Source organism: Pongo abelii, chromosome 22 (assembly GCF_028885655.2).
Source record: "Pongo abelii isolate AG06213 chromosome 22, NHGRI_mPonAbe1-v2.0_pri, whole genome shotgun sequence".
NCBI classification, from domain to species: domain Eukaryota; kingdom Metazoa; phylum Chordata; class Mammalia; order Primates; family Hominidae; genus Pongo; species Pongo abelii.
The window spans coordinates 26,312,869-26,335,271 of record NC_072007.2 but is presented as its reverse complement, the minus strand read 5'-3'; the positions used below and the strand labels follow the sequence as shown (position 1 = coordinate 26,335,271).

General features: G+C 34.8%; 1 protein-coding gene across 7 annotated transcripts in view; it reads right to left on the bottom strand.

Annotated features, from left to right (window-relative positions):
- LOC100936428 (uncharacterized) overlaps nt 1-22,403 on the bottom strand; it is a 600,254-nt gene that overhangs the window by 94,818 nt on the left and 483,033 nt on the right. For 6 of the 7 annotated variants that reach the window (XR_008517430.2, XR_008517435.2, XR_008517431.2 and 3 more), the window contains exon 4: nt 10,431-10,491. The gene's annotated coding sequence lies outside the window, so the exon portion shown is untranslated. Of the gene's footprint in view, nt 1-2,213; nt 10,492-22,403 lie in introns of those variants that run through there. The other variant, XM_063720861.1, reaches the window with a different exon arrangement.

Below are 22,403 nucleotides of genomic sequence, written 5' to 3'. Positions count from 1 at the left end.
ACTCCAGCCTGGGCAACAGAGTGAGATTCCATCTCAAAAACAAACAAACAAACAAACAAACAAAACAAATACAAGCACACTCGCATACATTTAAACTATTAATATAAATATTTCAAAGGTTCTAAAGACTCAACAAATTCATCCTATGGCTCCTATGGATCTATTATCCTGAATTAAGAACATTTTATTTTTGCCAATATGAGAAGGAATGTCATTACTTTCTGATTAGTTTTCTGTTGAATTGAATGCTACATAAAGAGCTGTAAATCTCTGTAGTGTTTAACGTTTTACTCATTGGCTTCCTTATTTCGAATAAAGTTTTAAAAATTCCTCAAAACTAAATTTAGATTCAAATAGAAAAAAAGACATATGTAAAAGATGATAAAATGAAAAAAAAAGCAAAACAAACACATTCCAAATCAATCTGCATTTCCTAAGTGTATCTTAATTCAACTACAGTAGTATTCTTAACCATTAGCCACTTTGCAGATTATCTAATATTCTTAACTGATATCCCAGCTGCTAAATGCTAAATGCAAGTGAGCTACTCTCTAGAACTGCACAGCCTACTGCCTTAGCTAAAAACCACAGTAGCTATTTAAATTTGAGTCAACTAAAATTAACTAAAATTTAAAATTCATTTTTTCAGTCACACTAGACATACTTCAAGTGCTCAATAGCTTCATGTGGCCAGTGGCTATTGTTTTGGACAGTGCAGAGAGAACAGTTCCATCACCATCAAGATTTCTGGAACACCCAATTGAATATGTCTGCTCCCACCAAGTGGTTTATATGCCTCCTTGGAGTCCATTACGTTTGCTCCCAAACCAGTTTATGCCGGTTTTGCATATACGGAATTACATAATTTAATTAAATATCACATAAACAAATTGAAATATAATTGTAAAGAAAATGAGAAATGTTGTTCTATACCTCTAAGTTGAATATTTAGGGAAGATTTAATAAAATTCAGTCACTTGAAAAAAACCCCATAATGCTATGGAATAACAAGCGGGAAAGACAATTTCAGAAGCTTAGAAAAAAACTGGAGAAAGTAGAATTCTGCTCTTAGATTTCTTTTCATTGGATTTGAACTTAAAGACATTCATGACACAATGAAAAATTAGAAATCATATATGATGCATTATAGGATTTATTGAAAGGAAGGATGACTATAATCTGTAACCAACAATGTAAACCAAAAAAAAGTTCTTGGTTTACATAAAATTATTGGCAAATAAATATATAATCAAGTGTTTAAAATTTAAATAAAATGTAGGTTGTGTGTATGTATTTGTTTTTAAGATCAATTTATTTTAATATCTGAGTATATTAACTCATTGACTATTGATCCCAATTATATTAAATAAGAGGGCTTCTACAACAGACAACAAAATTGACAATACATGTTTTTTTACTACTAGAAACTCTGTGTTTTCATAAGTGGTTTTGTCATTTCTCTTTTACACATTTATATTCACTGGATTAAATTATATCGAAAATTTATGGACAGGAACCTTATCTAATTCCAGATTTATGTATAATTTGTCTTTTAATTATAACACATTAAAATATAATTAACAATATCAATGTTTCTTTACTTTTGAACTCTACTCAGTTGCCTGACTTTATATGGAGATAAGAATACTTGAACTTAGTCTTCATTCTATTTAACATTTTGTTTTTTCTAACGTGAAAATGCTATATATTTATCCATCTATAGCATTAATTACCTGAGCATAAGAATTATATGAATTTCATTTTTTGTACACTAAGGTTTATATGCAAATACAGACCTAAAATTACATATTCCTACTAAGAATATTACAATTACTACTACTACTACACTTCTTTTATTAAAATGACATCAAAATAATACTGCAGTTGCTAATTATTGCTTGATGAATGAATATTTTTCATTGGTCAGTTAAATTCAAGAAACCGTGTAGACTGTCATGCACCACACATATCTATTTGAAATAACAATGTCAGCATAGAAGTTGTCTTTTTTATGAACTTTATAATGACTTGAGAGTAGTAAAGCTATCCCAAATTATCTAGTTCAACTTAATGAAAAGATGCTGTTAGCTTCATCAAAATAACAAGTTTTTTGAAATTTTGCTTTACTGTCTGACACCTTCATATCAGAAATGGAAAACTGGCTGCCCTTGGGATCCAAATTCATACTGACTAACAAGAGTTATTTTAAAATATCTTTTTTTTTTTTTTTTTTTTTTTTTTTGAGACAGTCTTGCTCTGTGGCCCAAGCTGGAGTGCAGTGGCATGATCTCAACTCACTGCAACCTCTGCCTCCCAGTTCAAGCGACTCTCCTGCCTCAGCCTCCTGAGTAGTTGGGATTATGAGTGCCCACCATCACGCCCAGTTAATTTTTGTGTTTTCAGTAGAGACGGGGTTTTACCATGTTGGCCAGGCTGATCTTGAACTCTTGACCTCAGGTGATCCGCCCACCTCGGCCTCCCAAAATGCTGGGATTACAGGCATAAGCCACGGCATTGGCCTATTTTGAAATATCTTAAAGGTAAATATGCCTTCTTTGGTCTACCACAGTCCCCATTACTTCCCCTTGTCTTAAAAGTCTGGCTTATACTACCTGGAACCAGAGGTTACTTAAGTTTATGATCCCTGTGAAAGCACTTTACATAATATCTTGCCTATCTCATTGAGGGCATGAACAACTGAAACTTGAAGTTGGATTTAGTTATGATTACCATTTAATATCAACTTTCATTTTTCTGAGCGATACAGTGCTAACAGATTGAACAATATATAGTTTTTTTTTTTTCCTTTTTGCTTAAGATATACCACCAACTGCTAGGCCATACTCTCCTCTCTTGGAGAAGTGTTCTAGAAGGAGGAGAAATATCAGAATGTAACTGAGGTAGATAATTTCCTCTCTTTGCCTAGAAGAATGAGGGTGCAATGGTACTTGGAAAGAATTGAAGAGATGAGTTTATTTTAAATCATTTTAATTATATGTCTATCATATTTGAGCTTGAAGCTAAATTACTATGTGATTTATAGCCTTTCGGAAACAAAAGTCTATTCTCTAATTTCAATCAACTTTATTAAAATTTGTTTCATGACACATTAAAATGGAGTACTAACTAAAAATCTAATGATGGCAATTCTAAAATATTTCTTCTTGGATAGGTCACTGAAATGGTTTGAAATCTGAGTTATGTCCATAACTAGTAGACTGACCTTGGCAGAATCATTAAAGAAACTGGGCCTCAGTTTGGTCATCTGGAAAATGGGCCATTTGATCTCTAAGGTTCTTATCATTAGTAAGTGTCAATTTTATTTTTAATTTCAATAAAGCACAATTAATGAATTGTGAAAAGTGCCTATTGTGTAAAAATGAAAAGTGCCTATTGTGTAAAAATTTACACAAATTATACAGCTTATGATCTAATCTTCTTATATACTACATAAACATACAAAAAAGTAACTAGAAACACAGGCTGACAATGATTGTAGTCAAAGAAGTACTCTAAGAGTTCAGATGAAGAGAAACAAAATTGGGATTTAAGAGATATTGGATGTAGGAGAGAAATATGATTTAATTCACACCTTCACATAGCATAGAATAAGGTTAAAAATTAAGGGACACACAAGACAATGCCAATTTTAAAAGATCAAGAATTATCATCAAACAGAATTCCCCCCCAAAAGTGATATTTCTAATTTATTTTAAATTCTAAACTTTAAAAGTTTGAAGAAGTCTACTTAAATATAGAATTGCTCCAATATATAACACTTTTTTATTTTGTTTAAAAAATTTTTGCTCATTCACCAAAATGGAATGGTGAATGGATTCTATAAGCTAAACATTATGGTAGGAGCTGTCAGTTTGAAACAGACGTGGATTTCTTACATAAAGGGGCTTAGATTTATTACAAATTATAGTGATCGGCTGGTTGCCTAAATCATTTCCAATGGTATATCACATGCTTAATCAAGAGTGGGCTGCAGACCTAGGCACCGTTAGAATACTCCTAATACCATGACAATACATTCTGGAGAGTCTAGAGATGTCTTGGGTAACCCATGACTTTACTGCTGAAACCAAGTTTATTGTAAGGTGTGTAGCAGTTCTCATCATTGCCCATAAATGATCTAAAGTTCAACTCAAGATGACAGGCATTGATTCAATATATCCATAGTTAAAAAAGTAAAGCATGTGCATTACAAGAGGTACACAGGCAAGTCACAGTCCCTTTGGACACTTGTAAATACTACTAATAGAAGTCAGAGAAATCCCTGTGGGAATGAAAGTGGCAAGGGCCTTGAGGATTCAAAACTGAGAAATTCTATCTTAGAGAATCAGTAAAGGATTTGTAGATGAACATGATATTATCATGTTAAATGACATAATAATACAGGTACTAGTTTTGCTTGGGCAGTAGGAATTAAAGTAAGAGTAAAGTACTCTTCTGGTATATCTTTCACAAGTATTCCCAAAGGGTTTTAGAGGTCAAGTATAGATAGAGTTAAGATCAGTTACCTCAGGAGTTATTCCTCTATCCTGTAGCAGAGAAACTAGCCATGGGTGTGAAATAATGCTCAGGAAGACAGAATCCTGTATCAGATCATTTGGGTAATCTTGAGGAATCACCTGTGCTCATTAGTCAGCATTTGATAATAGGGAAGAAGAGAATCTAAATTATTATTTACAGAAATCATTCATTTATTCTAATAACATAGTTCATGGACTATTGGATTGTTTTCAAAAAGACTCAGTCCAATTGCCAAGTAATTTATCTGATTCTCTCATAGTTACTTTCTCTCATTAGTTCTTATAAACTAATAATGTACTTTTCTGGTGAGGCTCAATTGATTGCTTTGCACTTGATTTTACTCTTCTTCCCTCCTTCCCTTCTTCTCTCCCTCCATCCCTTCCCACTCTAAAACTCCTTCCTGCCTCATCCCGCAAAGCATTTGAGGTAAGTCAACCAGTATGAACATAAAGATATATCCAACTTTGTGCCCCAAAATATCAAAAGAAATACTGGTTAAATGAAGTATGATTCACTGATATTTAATAATTTCCTGAATTGTCATACTCTGTTACCAGATGTGAAAAGCCCAGTCTACAGTTAAACTTGACCACTTAAAATTCTTAAGGCAATTACTCAGTCTGGGTAGTTGTTTCCCCATAGCTGAACATAAGCCCTCTATATGAACAAGCTTTCGCTTTGATTTCTTAGACATAATTTAACTATTTTTAATTACTGACATCAGCAGTGGTCCTATATCTTGGTTTCTTAAAAAATCCTATCAATTTATATATCTGACATTTGCCATTTATTTATAAACATGTAGCAAGTTACATAGCCCTCATACCTGGAGTAGCAAAATTTATTATGAATCAAAGGCAAACATACAATTCTTCCATGTAGTGTTCTTACCCTACAGAGAAGTTTTTAAAATTTTCTTCATTGTACTAACTATATCCTCCACCTTGCAGATTTTTTTCTGTTTCATTGTTTTGTTTTGTGTTTTTGAGAACGGAGTCTCATTCTGTCGCCCAGGCTGCAGTGTAATGGCATGATCTCGGCTCACTGCAACCTCCGCCTCCCGAGTTCAAGTGATTCTCCTGCCCCAGCCTCCAAAGTAGCTGCGATTACAGGTGTGTGCCACCATGCCCAGTTAATTTTGTATTTTTAGTAGAGACGGGGTTTCACCATTTTGGTCAGGCTGATCTCGAACTCCTGACCTCAAGTGATCCACCTGCCTCTGACTCCCAAAGTGCTGGGATTACAGGCATAAGCCACCACACCTGGCCAGATTTTTTCTTATGATTTCTACATAACTAACATAATAAATCATAGAGACATCTTTGCCATTCTTCAATTATTCTTTTATTATACTCATTCACTTTAGATGATAGTATATAAAAGAGGCTGTAGTTCTAACAATTCGTTATCGTACTTTTGTAAGATTATCCTTAAACTGCACATCTTACTTGACCTCTGTGAGGCACTTAACTCCATTACACTGTAAGGAAATAGACATTTATTGGCAATCATATTCTATTTGGCCCATCAATAGATTTGGCTTCTAAATAAATACACCTAGTATTGGGAGATACATACATAGAAACACACAGGAAAGGGATCCCAGGCTCTCAAGGAAAAAACTATTTATAAAGATACAATTGTTTACCCATTTAGTTGTCCCTTTCTTACATCCGTGGGTTGAACTGCCATCATTAGACACAATGGTGTTCCTATTTGCTATGAGTCACTTTCCTTTTCATCTCTTCATGTCTTTTTGTTTGTTTGTTTTAGGTCTATGTCTACTGCCTCTTATTCATTGCTTCTTGATTAGTACTTGCAAATATTTTTCTTTCACAGAGAGAAATAGTCTTTACTACTGTAGACCAATCAAATTATTTTGCTTGAAGTGACTGGTATTCACCTTCTAAGGCTCACATGTTCTACATGTTGGGGGTAGACATTCCTTCTTCAGTACATTGTTAGCAAGTTCTAGGAATTAAGATATTTTGGATGCCTGAGCATTCTAGAAAGGTCAGCACCACATAGCCAGTATCTTGAGGTTCTTAATATATATTTGCATCTAAACATCTCTTTAATGTATTCCATGTTTCATATTTGGAGTCTTAAAGTTCTAACATCAACAACTACTTAACCCTGTGTCTGAAGGATGATCTGTGTAACATAGCCTCACTACACAAATTATACCACTAACTGCTGCTAAAGTTGACAGCAAACTAAGATTCCAAAGAGTCCCATTCGCTTTGTAACATAAAGAATATTATAAAGTGCCTTTCCTTTAAACAAAAATGTGTTCACATTCTCAAATTATACTTTATATACATATTTATTATTAATTTATTGGCATGTTTCTGGTTTAGTTGCTTCTGGTTTATTCAACAGATATAGCTGTACAAAAATAAAGGGCAGGAGATGAGGGAAATACACAAAAGACACAAACCTAATTTTTAAAAATCATATTGTTAAATGAGACTTAGAATATTTAGTTGAAATTGATGCTAAAAGAAAAACGATTCATCTGGAAACAAAGGTATTTAAATTCAACAGAAATACAAATTATCTAAGTGTAGGATCATAAACTGTCATGAACTAATTAGTAAAAATGAATTTGCTCTATTATTTTTGTTCTAGATAAAAAGTACTTCTAAATTTTAAATTATCTGTTTAGGATGAATGAACACATTCAACACAGTCAAAAATCGACACATGTATTACTGATGCGGAGCAGTCCAGGATTTAAATTTAAACAGTTTTAGGAGCAATAAATAAAACTCAGATGTTTGACCACTGTCATAACTCATTCAAATATTCAATAGAAACTCATCACAGAGTGAGGTCTTATACTCCATTCACTAATCCAATAAATATTTAGCGCTTATTATGAGTAAGGCATTGGAGGAGATACAGTGAAAAATAAAACATGGACTTTGCCCTCAAGGGGCTTACAGTCTAGTGTGGAAAAAATCAGCAAGCACATAAATAGCCATAACATAAGGTAGAAAGTGATGTGTCATAAGGAAAACTCAAATAATGTGCTATGGGAGCTATTAACTCTAGCAGACGTTTTTTATTATAGTGTCTAAGCAACCAATATAAATAGACCAATGATCAATTTGAAAATTAAGGTCTGAATTTTGTTAATCTATAGATGATAAAAAGCTTTAATATTAATGCAATTTAAGTCACTACCTACAATTTTCTTAAAACGTTTGAACACGGAGTGACAACCCATTAGAAATACCATTTTGACGTTGTTCATAAGCAGATACAAATGGAATAATCTAATAGGGCTGAAATGATCACTTTAATGTAATAAAGGCCCAAATCAATGATCCAAGATACTCATGACACATTACCTTCTTGCACAGAAATTGGCTCAATCAGGTTAAAGTGATGAAGAATTCCTCGATGGCTCAAGTGTGCTCCAAGGAAAGCTAGAAGGTTGTACAGTTAACTCCCAGGGTGTAACTCTAAACCATACAACCTACTACCTCAACCCGGATGCACACAGCTTCCAATGTTGCTTCAAACTCCTTATCATATCTTCAGTCAGCTCCTCCAAATATGGCAGCCATACACCTAAGGGCTTGGCAAGGATATAGATACAATATTCTAACATTTTACCAGTAAACTTTAACTGTTTCTCATAGGACTAACCTAAACACTTGGGTTTCCAGCATAGGTCACGTAAAATTCTTCTGACCATCTCACCTGCCATAGTTCTAGTAGCAATTAATAGTAAAAGTCAATTGCATTCAGCCTCATTTTTTCAGGAGAAATAGGCTCAATAAAAACATATAAATCCAATGGTAGTCTTTAATTTTCTTACTGAAGTTGAAGAGGTACACTAAGGACTACAGTATGCACTGAAGTTTCTGAACAGAATCTATTCAGATCCTGGTCCAAACCCTGCTATAAAGGTTCAACTTTCTTATGCAATTTACTGTACATGGAATCGAACTTGACTGGGTGTGATATAAACACTTCCAAGTTGTTGAGAATTGAAGCCTGCCTTGTAAGACAGACAACGATTAAAATAAACATTAAAAACAAAGGAAAATGTAATTACTTCGAAAGTATATAATCAACTGGAGTTTAACAGGATTTTACTGTACTATTATTGAACGGCACTGTGTATAGCATTTTGTCAGATTACCACACTGACACAGACCCATAGAAGCGAGCTTGTGCGGTCCACTTTACCACAAGATCGGATCTACGGGTTTATGCCAATGGGCAACATCTTGCATGGGCCCCCTATTAATATAGAATTTGTTGTAAATATCTGATGCTATTAAGAGTCAAAAATAATATTGATCCTTTAGTGTAAATGTTTTAAATGCTGAATTCTAAGGATGCATATTCTCCATTAAAGGCCTTCATAAATATTCAAAACTAAATACAAATTTATATGCATGAGAATTTAAAAAGTAGTTTATTGAAAAATTTTTCACGAACTGCTTTTGTTTCAATAGTAAATATTTTGGAATTAAACTATTCTAATTGATGATGAGTTCTAAAAGAAAAAAGAATCCATACATGCATGTATGAATTATGTAATTGTGAGGCATGAATGTAGTATTACGAGCCTATAATTAAAACCAAATTAACTATTAAGTTAATTGTGTATGAATTAGACCGTGCTTATTTTAATTTTTATAAAACTAGTTTAGTTACTGGTTTCAAGGAATTGGTAACATTATAACTTTCTCATAAAACAGTAAGATCTTGTTCACTAGGTAGAGAATACAGGAAGTTACTATCAGCCTTAAATATATACATCTGTGTCTACAGTTGGAATGTTGCTAAAATTTACAATATTTGGATGAGTTAATATAAAACTAAACTAAATGGCACGATAATGGCATGATTGCTAATACTCCACACTAACGTTTATACTCCAGATGTACTACATGACATAGGATATCTTCTTTCCTAAATAAAATATATTTAAACTTATTGTTCAAAAAAGATACACTTAAAATGCATGGCTACACACAACTCTCATCCGGTCAACGGGTTGGGCAAAAGTAAAATATTACTAAAAAATGTTTTAAACCACCAGACAACAAGCAAACACACAAACGAGTAAACATAAAGCCAGCCACATACACGTTTTTTAAGACTGTAAACTCAACTGCAACAAAATGATAAGTTGTACAATCATTAATCATTTCACATCTATAATCACTTAGCATTTCCTAATTATATCTTTATTGTGTAAAATAATACTACATACTAATTGCTTAGTGATTTTGCATATTTTGAAATAAATACGTTTTATAGCCTTTATATAGATCATGTGTTCTACATAATTTTAAACCATTATTTATTCTTAAATTGTCCTCATAATTATTAAAAACTATAGTAAATAATCAACAATCATACATTCAGTTGTAGTAAAAATATTTCAACATATATTTATAAATGCAAATGTGAAATAAGAGGCAGCATTGGGTTTAGTTTTACCATAACTATAAGAAAGCATGTTTTGGTTTCATTGTCTTATCAGGTCATGTAAAAAAGATGAAAAAGCATGACCTTATTCCCCTCCTCCTGATTTCACTTCCTTTTATATGGTACAACAAACAGGAAAATATAATTTTTTTCTTTTCCTATAAAGCTTTCTAGTAAACCGTATTGCACCTATCTTAAGCGTATGGATACACAGACATATATTCAATGGGACACAAACTGCCCAATTGATCACAAGAAATTTTTCACAAAGGCAGGTCATAGTACACATTTTCAAATGAAAACCATCGATAAAATTTCAACAGCTACACTCATAAAGAATATGAAATGAATTCTTATAACAAAACACAGTCAAAAGAATGTTGTTTTTCTTTAAAAATATTAAATCTTATTTGCTCTTTGTTTTTTATTTTTACCTGAAATGGTTTTCTCCTATGATCACTTTCTTCACTTTTCATATCCATTTTAAGTTTTTCCCTAAAACAACCACAAAAGGAGAAATATCAGACAACTGCTGTCTAGGAGGAGCATCTGAGTGGATAGTGGGAATGAGGGTAGACGATCGAGAAGAAAACACGATATCAAAATGGGCAAAACCTTTTAAAGTATTTTTTTTAAAGGCTTGGAAGACTCATAGGGCCCCACCCAGGCTACTCATATGACATATAAAGTGGTTTCATAGTTTGCATTTATGCGTTCATTTTGGTTCGTGTTGTTTTCACAGTAACAGTTTTGAAAGTGAAAGGACGATGGCTGTTAAAGAAGCGACTAGGTTTTGCACAATGAAGTAGTGAAAGCTGAAAAGAGATTTGGATTTGGCATGGAGCTTAATAAGATAATTAAGAGTGTAGAGATTAATGGCTGCTAAAAATAACATTTAAAATAATGTTTTTAAACTAAAGGATCTTGAAACATGGAAACAGGTTTATCAATATTAATTAAGCCTGTGAAAGTTGGTGTACCATTAGCTGAGGCAGCGTGGAGGTACAAGAGCTATTTTGTAAATAATTAGTGAACAATAATCAACAAAATGTTTTATTTGAATGTTATCAGTATATAGGGATTTTGCAATTTCCTGTAATTGTTCAAAGAATAGCAAACACAAAGGCAGAATTAATCAGTTCTATATTTTTCATTGTTTGCCCTACATATTTGTAATATAATAAAATATGATTTTAAAAGCATAACAGATTACCAAAGTATATTTTTACCGAAATATTATAACATCAATTCTTAGTATGCAAATTACAGTTTTCATTGATACTTGCTGAATTTTTCAAAAGCATTCTCTTTTAAAAATTATTTTTACACTTGTTTAGAAACATTTTTTATCAAAACTAAAATAGCTGGAATGCATCTGCTAATCCTTTCACACTGAACCACGCAAAACTGTTTTTTTAATAAAATGCTTAAATTGCTTAGCAATTTACTTCTACAAACACACAAAATAATTACAATGCAATGCAGTTATCTGCTGAGCCCATACATTGCTCTGAACTTAAAACAAGTTTGCATGTACTTTTTCTAATACACTTGATATTTCCAATGCTTTTTGCAACTGCTCTAGGACAAGTACTTCTTTTAAAATGTATTTTAAAAGAGCATATTATTATGAAAGAAGCTTCTTTTCTACCTAGCAACTGAGAACATGCTCTTTTCATCCCTATTTTTGTTCTACTGAAATCTTTGTAAATAATTTGAATATAACTTCCCCAAAAGCAATCTTATTTATCAGTAATTCAATGCATATTCTAATATAATCCTTTTCTACAAGTTTTAAAAGTTTCTTCTTTCACATTTCAAATTATAAGTCACATGAAAGATTTACTTTTTTTACCCACTAGGTCTAAACATTCACTTTTCTTACATAGCAAAAACTAATACTGCACACAAAAAGCACAGATATATTAATATCTTTCCAAAACTTCTGTGTATACCCCACATAAAAACATGTATTGTCTTTTTCATAGAGATTTTTCTATCTTTCCTTAAGTTTCTATTCTAATCAAGATTAGAGCAAGAGAGGAAAAGGAAAAAGTTAATAAGAGTAAAGTGGGCAATGAGTTAAATAAGAGTAAATTGAAAGTTCAAGGATTCCCTTTTATATAACAGTAGCCTTTAAAAGAAAAAACAACAAAAAAAGTTATACCTGATATGAAAGGTGCGATTTCACCAAGTGCAATATATTGCTAATTATGCCATATGGTTTGAAATAATAAAAATAAAGAAGGCTCATTTGGTTATGTTGACTTAAAAAGCTGATTTACAAAGCCCGATGTCTCTGTAGTTATACAGCCAATGTTTGCTTTTTTTGGTTTGTTTTGGTTTGGATTTTTGTTTGTTTGCTTTTGTTTTTGTTTTTGAGCAGGAGCGTCTCTTTTTTTTTTTTTTTTTCAGCACTCTTGCATGTAGTAGGACACACTCAGATTTTTTCTTCAAGGGCGCCTGTAATTTCTGAGAAAAGGACCAGGGTGCTCGTCTTCTTTTTCTTCCTTCTCGGTATTCCAGGCACAAAGCACTGCGCAGAAGCTACACCAATCCTTGCCGTCACTGGCAGCAGAATGGTAGAAGGTGGGAGAGACCAGGAATCCTTCCAGGCTGTGCTGACTTTAGAAATGAGGATTGCACACGTTTGTCTCCTGAACCAAAGGGGTGCAAAGGCAAGGTGCCAGTTTGCTACACTGCTGCAATGCAATGATCTCATGCTCACTGCTGCTGTCGTCCTGTTTGCCCAGTTCAAATGCCTGTTCATTATAAACCAAAAAAAAAAAAAAAAAGACCCAACTACTTGGATTCTTCTACAAGCAGAAAGGGTAGTAACCTAAAAAATAAATAAATAAATAAAATAAAAATACAAATCACCAGTCAGAAAAGGCAAAAAAACAAAAAGCACATACAATTTTAGAATTCACTTGTTATGCCTCAATATTCTATTATTATTTTCTTTTTTCTTTTTTTTTCTATTTAGAGATAAGCAGCAGAATTTATCAGGCGTGAAAGGGACAGCCTCCTGGTGGCCTGCCAAAAACCCAGCATAAAGGCGAAGTTGTGCTTCAAAGCTCAGTCGCTTGCTGAGTCTGGCTAAAGTCAAGTATTAAGATCCACCATTTTCTGAGCCACGTTAGAGAAGAAGAAAAAAGTCAGGACGGTTGCTGCTTTCCAAGTCTCCGTTGGCACCATCACAAAATCTCAGTCGTAAGGTCACATGATTCTCTGCCAAATGTAGAGTGCACTCCCATCAACCATTCTGCTGATACTGCGAAGGCAGCTATTGTCTCGTTTAGACCCAAAGTTCAGCCCACTCTTCATTGAATTAGCTGAAAAACGCATCACCTTTGGGGGCTGGGAGTCATGGAAACGTCTACCTGGCAAGCTGCCCACTTTTTCTGCCCATCAACCAGAGATGGAATTGTGCTGCCTAACGCAATGATGACTTGGAATGTGAAGAGTCGTCCAAAGTGAATCTGATTCTTGCAACGCCTGTTTCGTTTGCACAGAAAACTCTGGCTTCTTGTAGTTAAGAGCGGAAAAAAAAAATCTTTCCTACCAAATGTAGCAAATAAAGGTCTGAACATGCCTACTCTGCAACTTTTTTTCTCAACACACCCAAATGGTTCTCAAATGAAAAGACTGAAAGCCCTTCAAGTTTTCTGAGTTAAAGGCATCCCTTCGTCTGTCTCCTTTTCCTCACAAGTGAATGAAACAAGCCCAGAACATTTGTTTTCGTCTCTCACTTTAAGATTTAAAAAAACTCCGGGTTTTCTTCTTGCTTTTTGTTACTTTCTGATTTTATCTGGCACTGATTTTGTACTACATGGTCAGTGTCTTCTAGCAACAGTGGGGATGCACTATTGCTGCAATCTCCAACAAAGTGCTCCCCTGAGAAAGCCAGTTGTCTCTTTATCCACATAAAACCCCGCAACTGGGTCTATAGTAATCCTCATCAGTACCTAGCACAGCTGCTATGCAAGTTTTCTGAGATTGACATATGTGAGAAGGGCTCTTTCTGTTTCTTCGCTGGCTACAGTTTGCCCGTGTGGCATGAAAGATGCCTTTGAAAGATGCAGGGACTGTGTCAACAGCTCTTAGGTAGTAAAATGAAATGGTTCCCCTCCCCAATGAATTTCCATTCTAGCAGGCAATGAATCCCATGCACGAACATTTCTATACTTTCTAATAAAAGTAGAGTGAATTAAATTTTTCACAATTTCCTTAAGCAGAATTTAAAGCCAAACAGGAAAGCAAGCATTATTAGTACTGAAACCAAACATACTGAGTGGCACTAAAAAGAACCATGTCCTTTAACTTTATTTTTTAAAAATGTTGCAATAATTGGAGAATCTTTATCTAAAGTATGATTGTTTGCAAAAAATTTAACATTATATTCAGTGTCTTCCCCAAATGATGGATTAATGTTGCCCCTTTTCCATGTATAAACACACACACTGCACAATACATAGCAATAACTTTCAAAGATAATCAAACTGTGACTTGTCTAATAGAAAAAAATCTGAAAAAAGATTCAGGCATCTAGGAAACAGAAATAAAAATGGTTTGCAGTTGTTTTTGTGCCATGTCCTTCAGGTGACTTTCTTTAGCAATGATAGGAGTGAATGTGCGTACACACATACACACACGTGAGAACCATCATGTCGTCCTCCCCATTTGTAATTCAAAATAATGCAATTCTAAACCATAAACTAAAAATTTACACATGGGCTAAAATTAAAATTGCTTTTTTTCTAGGTTGCAAAATTCTGGACAAATCTGCTAGTGTCCTAAGCACATATTTAAAGAGTGCTTGGCAGAAACTTAAGCCCCATGATTCAGCAAAACAAGAAAGTAGATGACACATTCATTGACATAAAAATTTAAATTTCCAGTTCTCATTCACTTATTCAGCAGATTATTTATTAAGTCCTAGTATGTGCCAGTCCTTCTGATAGGCATAGGGGAGCATCAGTGAAGGAAATTGACGTGACTCCCATGTGGGAGTCATTCAGTAAGTACTTTTAAATGAGAAAAGCTCACTACTAAACAGAGATGTTGCAGGTCCTAAAAGAGACAAACTTGTCAAGAAACAAACCGATGGATATTTCAAAGTGGAAGTAAAATGGATATTAAAAAATAAATTAGAGACATTTTCTCTGTCTGAAGGTTTCCTTTTTAATACTAAATTCATGATTAGTTTTGTATAATTCTGTTGAACTTCCTGAAAGAATCTGATGTGAAAATTGTATGCTGTCTTCCCAATTAAAAACAATTTTTAAAAAGAAGCAAAGTAATGGGAGACTTTCACTTCTAGAAAGCTGGAGTAGACATAGTTTTTTCTAATCCCCCTTCTAGGTACAACTAAAATCCCTCCTCATTACACATCTAAGAAATTTAAAGAGACTCTGAAAAGCTGAGAGAAGGTGAAAAACTAGCTAGAGACTGAAGGACTCAAGGAATGACATGGATTTTAAATTTTTACCTTATACATCAAAACTTCAGAGCTGAAGAAGCCTGCAACCCAGAAATGCCAACTGGTTCAGACCAAAAAACAAAGTTCCAACAAAAGGCTGTTCTCTCTAGTCAAAGGAACAAGAAAGGGGCAGCCTAGAAAGACAGAAAGCAATACCATTTTGCTCTCGTTGAACACCACAAAAAGAATTATGGTCCCATCCCCATGTACACCTGCAAAGGCAAAGTGGCAAGCCCAGATGCTGATCCTTGCCAGGGTATTCCAACACCCTCTACTTCCAGCGCCCAGAGTAGTGTAAAAGAAGTCTGAGCAGGAATCTAGGAGTTTCATCCCTGCCGGGGGTTAGCAAGATTCTTCTCTTACCTTACATGCAGTGTCTATGTTGACTAAATGGGCAGTCTGGACTTCCACCCCAAACTCAACAATAATGAGGTATCCATCTCCCTCTCCACTGAGGTAGTATGAAAGGAGGTTTGGTGGAGATGGAGAACATTTGAAACTGTCCAGCTGTAATGAGGCTACCCTGCTATCCCTCAACTTCTAAAGTACTGGTGAAGATCACAATAAGAGCAGCAACAAACTACTCCATTTTTTCTAGCCAGGACGATATCAGTGGAGGTCAGTTTGGTAGCAGAAACCAATGGAGGTTCATTGAAGAGCAGGAGCTACTTCTATCCATATCTGGCAGTAACAAGGCGGCATGCTCCCTTTTCCCGGCTGGAGTGGTGTAAGAAGAAGCCAGATAAAACCGAACATTTAAATAAGAATTAGAGCCTCATACATAATACCTAAGATGTCCAGGTTTCAACTGAAAATCATTTGTCACACAAGGCAGAAAGAAGTTCTCAAACTGAATTTTTACAAGGCTATTGATACATGTGAACATTGAGATGACAGAGATGTTAGAATTATCTGACAAAGATTTTAAAGCAGCTATCATGAAAATGCTCCATGGGGCAATTATAAGCATGGTTGAAACAAACAAAAAAGGTAAAAGTTTTGACAAAGAAATAGAAGATACAAATAATAATCAGATAAAATTTTAGAACAGAAAAATAAAATAATTGAAATTATCAAAAACTAAGAGGATGTACTTGACAGCAGAGTGGAGAAGGCAGAAGAAAGAATCAGTGAACTGGAAGAAAGAATAATGGAAATAACTTAATCTGAACAACAGAAATAAACTATACTTAAAAACAGAGACTTAGGCAACTGTGAAACTATAACAAAAAATAAAACGTTTGTATCTGTATCACTAGAATCCCAGAAAGAGAGGAGAAAAAGGGCAATGCTTAAAATATCCTCAAAGAAATAGTGGCTATAGTGGCTGGAAACTTCCAAAATATAGCAAAAAGGACACAGATTCAAGAAGCTGAGCAAACCACAAACAGAATAAAACCAAAGAAATTTATACCAAAGCATATCATAGTAAAACTTACAAAAACTTAAAGAAAAAATCTGAAAAGAGCAGGAAAAAAACACGGTCTTATCTATAGAGGAAAAATGATTCAGACAGTGGGTTTCCCATCAGAAACCACGGGAGCCAAAAGGAAAGGACATGACCGTTTCACTTGCTGAAAGAAAAGAACTATCAACCTAGAGTTTTATATCCATAGAAAATATCCTTCAGAAATGAAGGGGAAAAGAAAACATTGTTAGATAAAGAAAACTAGAATAATTTTCAACTAGCAGGCCTAACCTGACAGAATGGCTAAGGAAGTTGTCTACACAGAATGGAAAAGACAAAAGAGGGAAACTTGGAAGTTTAGAAAGGAAGAAATAATTTAGTACATACAAATATGGATAAATAGAGTAGACTTTCCTTTTCTGGAGTTTTCTAAATTATATTTGATTGTGGAAACATAAATAGAGCACTGTCTGGTATAGTGCTAAACGCATGTGGAGGAAATATCTAAGACAATTATATTATAAATGGGTAAGAGTGAAGGTACAAAAGTAGGTAAGATTTTTTAACTGCTTGAAATGGTAAAATGAGGATACTAGTAGACTGTGATAAGTTATGTATATGTAATATAATACATAAAGCAGCCACTAAAAAATTACATAACAAAATTTAGTAAAAAAAATTCTAGATATGTCAAAATTCTAAAAATGTTAAAATTTGTTCAAGTAACCCACAAAAAGGCAGGAGACAAAACTCAGAGAAATAAAAAACAGAAAGAACAAACAAAAAAGAACTATTCAAATGGAAGGCTTAAATCATATAAATAAATTATTGAAATAAATGTGAATTGTTTGAATATACCAATGAAATGGCAGAGATTTGCACAGTGGATTTAAAAATCATGGCCCAATTATATGCTGTCTACAATGAAAATTTAAATATAACAATATAAACAGGTTGAAAGTAAAATGATTAAAGTAGGCATATTAGTCAAACATTAGAAAACAGGAGTGTCTTTAATAATATCAAATAAATTAGACTTCCAAGGACAGAAAATTACCAGAGACACAAGTAGACATCACACAATGATAAAAGAAACAATCCAACAAGAAGACATAGCATACCTGAATGTGTACGCACCAAAACAAAGCTGCTCAATATGTAGAGTATGAAACAGAAAAGAGAAACAGACAAGTTCAATTTATTTTTATTTTTATTTTATTTTTAGTTTTAGTTTTATTTTTGAGATGGAGTCTCACTGTCACCCAGGCTGGAGCGCAGTGGTGCAATCTCAGCTCACTATAACCTCCGGCTCCCAGGTTCAAGCAATACTCCTGCCTCATCCTCCTGAGTAGCTGGGATTACAGGTGCATGCCACTACGCCTGGCTGATTTTCGTATTTTTAGTAGAGACGGGGTTTCACCATGTTGGTCAGGCTGGTCTCCAACTCCTGACCTCGTGATCCCCCTGCCTTGGCCTCCCAAAGTGCTGGGGTTACAGGCATGAGCCACCGCTCCCGGCCAACAAGTTCACATTTATAGTTGTATACTTTGACACACATCTCCCAATAATGGACAGAACAATTAAACAGATAATTATCAACGATATAGAATCCAACAAATCATTCACCAACAGAATCTAGTTGACATTATTAACCACACTACCCAACCACAGAAGAATACACATTATTTTCAAGTGCCCACAAACAAACATATTCCAAGATAGATCACTTTATATAGCACGTAAAGCACATCTCAACAAATTAAAAATAACTGAAATCATACAGAAAGTGTTTTCAGACCACAATATAATCAAAATAGCAATCAATTACAGAAAGATAACAGGAAAATCTCCAAACACTTGGAAACTAATTAACATACTCCTAAATAATTAATGAGTCAAAGAGGAAGTCTCAAGTGAAAGAAAAATAAATTGGAGTGAATGAAAATGAAAATACAACATATCAAAATTTGTGGGACACAGCTACAGCAGTGCTCACAGCGAAAGTAATAGCAATAAATGTATAAACTAGAAAAGAGGAAAAGTCTCAAATCTATAATCAAAGGTCTAATGTGAAAAAACAAGAGTAAGAAGAGCAAAATCAGCCTAAAGCAGAAGAGAAAGAAAATAAGAGCACAAGTACACAAAAATGAAAACAGAACAACAGGGAAAAATCGATGAAAAACGTGTATTTGAAAAGATTAATAAAATTGGCATCCCCTCAGCAAGACTGAGAAATAAGAATATACAAATTATCAATATCAGAAATGAAACAGGGCATATCAAACAGCAAAACATAATAAGGGAACACTGCCAACTACACTAAACACATAAATTGAATATCTTAGATGAAACGAACCAATTTTTTAAAAACACATATTACCACAACTCACTCAACATGAATTAGATCACTTGACTGATCCCTATAATGAGCCCTGAAATGAGTCCTATAACTATTAAGAAAACTGAAGGCCAGGCATGGTGGCTCATGTCTGTGATCCCAGTGCTTTGGGAGGCTAAGGCAGGAGGATCACTTGAGGCCAGGAGTTTGAGACCAGGCTGGGCAACATAGTGAGACACCATCTCTATGAAAAAATTAAAAAATTAGCTAGTTGTGGTGATGCACACCTGTAATCCTACCTAATTAGGAGGCTGAGGTGGGAGGATGGCTTGGGCCCCAGAGTTTGAGTCTGCAGTGGGCTATGACCATGCCACTACACTCCATCCTGGGTGACAAAGCAAGACCCTGTCTCTATTTTAAAAAAAGAAAGAAAGAAAGAGATTGAACATGTAATTTAACAACTCTCTCAAAAAGAAATCTCCAGGCCTAGATAATTTAACTGGATAATTGTAACAAATATTGAAAGGTTTTTTTTTTTGCTTGTTTTTTTGAGATGGAGTTTTGCTCTTGTTGCCCAGGCTGGAGTGCAATGGTGCAATCTTGGCTCACTGCAACCTCCACCTCCTAGGTTCAAGCAATACTCCTGCCTCAACCTGCCTAGTAGCTGGGATTATAGGCACCTGCCACCACACCCGGCTAATTTTGATATTTTTAGTATCGATGGGGTTTCACTATGTGGGTGAGGCTGGTCTCGAACTCCTGACCTCAGATGATCCACCTGCCTCGGCCTCCCAAAGTGCTGGGATTACAGGCATGAGCCACCGCATCTGGCCATTATTGAAAGTTTTAACACCAATTCTACATAAACTTTTTGAGAAAATAGGGAAGAGGGAACATTTCTCAATTTATTTTATGAAGTTGACATTATCATGATACGTAAATCAGACAAGACAGTGTAAGAGGAGGAATCCATAGAACAATGTCTCATGAATATGGACACAAAATTTCTTAACAAAATATTAGCAAATAAAATTCATCAATATATAAAAAAGAATTATATTAGGTGAGTGCATTGTTGGAATTTGCCATTTGTATTGAAATACGTTCTTGGCCGGGCGTGGTGGCTCACGCCTGTAATCCCAGCACTTTGGGAGGCTGAGTGGGCAGATCACGAGGTCTGGAGATCGAGACCATCCTGGCCAACATGGTGAAACCCCATCTCTACTAAAAAAAAAATACAAAAAATTAGCTGGGCGTGGTGGCGGGCACCTGTAGTCCCAGCTACTTGGGAGGCTGAGGCAGGAGAATGGCGTGAACCTAGAAGGTGGAGTTTGCAGTGAGCCAAGATCGTGCCACTGCACTCCAGCCTGGGCGACAGAGCAAGACTCTATATCAAAAAAAAGAAATACATTCTTAAATAAATGTGGTTATGTTATACATCATTTTAATGGGCATTTCTCACTTTGTGTTTTTTGCTAATGACTTATTACTTGCTGTTTATTTTAGACTATGGAAATAACGTTAATCAACAATCAAATTCAAGCGATTTTCTTATTTGAGTTCAAAATGGGTAATACATCAACGACAACAATGCATTTGGCCCAGGAACTGCTAATAAGCCTACAGTACAGTGATGGTTCAAGAAGTTTTGCAAAGGAGACAAGAGCCTTGAAGATGAGGAGCATATTGGCTGGCCATTGGGAGTTAACAATGACCAACTGAGAAGCTGATCCTCTTACAACTACATGAGAAGTTGCCAAAGAACTCGACGTCAACCATTCTACGGTCTTTCGGCATTTGAAGCAAATTGGAAAGGTGAAAAGCTCAGTAAATGGGTGTCTCATGAGCTGAGTGAAAATCAAAGAAATCGTCGTTTTGGAGTGCCGTCTTCACTTATTTTACACAACATCAATGAGCCATTTCTTGATCAGATTGTGACGTGCAACGAAAAGTGGATTTTATACAACAACCTGTGATGACCAGCTCAGGGTTGAACCGAGAAGAAGCTCCAAAGCAATTCCCCAAGCCAAATGTGCACGCAAAATAGGTCATGGTCACTCTTTGGTGGTCTGCTGCCGGTCTGATCCACTACAACTTTCTGAATCCTGGTGAAACCATTACAGCTGAGAAGTATGCTCAGCAAATCGATGGGATGCACCGAAAACTGTAATGCCTGCAGCTGGCATTAGTCAACAGAAAGGGCCCAATTATTCTCCACAGTAATGCCTGACTGCATGTTGCACAACCAACACTTCAAAAGTTGAACTAATTGGGCTATGAAGTTTTGCCTTATCCACCATATTCACCCGACCTCTCACCAACCGACTACCACTTCTTCAGGCATCTCGACAACTTTTTGCAGGGAAAACGCTTCCACAACCAGCAGGATGCAGAAAGTGCTTTCCAAAAGTTCCTCGAATCTCAAAGCATGGATTTTTGTGCTACATGAGTAAACAAACTTATTTCTTTTTGGCAAAATTGTGTTGATTGTAATGGTTCTTATTTTGATTAATACAAATGCGTTTGAGCCTAGTTTTAATGATTCAAAAGTCGTGGTCCAAAATGGCAAGTAGTTTTGCACCAACCTAGTACACAGTAACCTGGTGAGGTATATTCTAGGGATGCAAAGCAAGTTTAATATTCAACTATCAATCAGTACAATTCACCACACTAACAGGCTAAAAAAGAAAAATCACATGATAATATCAAAGCAAAAATAAAAAAAAGCACTTGACAAAATTCAGCACCCATTCATGACTAAAAATTCTCAGACAACTAGGAAATCAGGTGAACTTTCTGAACTTGATAAAGAACTTTTACGAAAAAAAAATCCTATAATTAACATTATATTTAATGGTAAAAAACTAAATGCTTTCTCCCTAAGATCAGCAACAAGACAAGATGGTAAAAATACAATACTATCTAGAATTGCTAAAAAAATGATCTGGTTAGGTGTAGATAAAAGAACATGTACAGGACTTGTGTGATGAAAACTGCAAAATGCTGATAAGAAACCTAAGAGATCTGGAGAGAGATATTGTTATGTTCATGGATTGCAAGTCTCAACAAAGATGTTAGTTCTCTCCAAACTGATATACACATTTAATTCAGTTCTGACCAAAACCCCAGCAAGATTTATTATAGATATAGATAAAAGTATTCCAAATGTATTTGGAAAT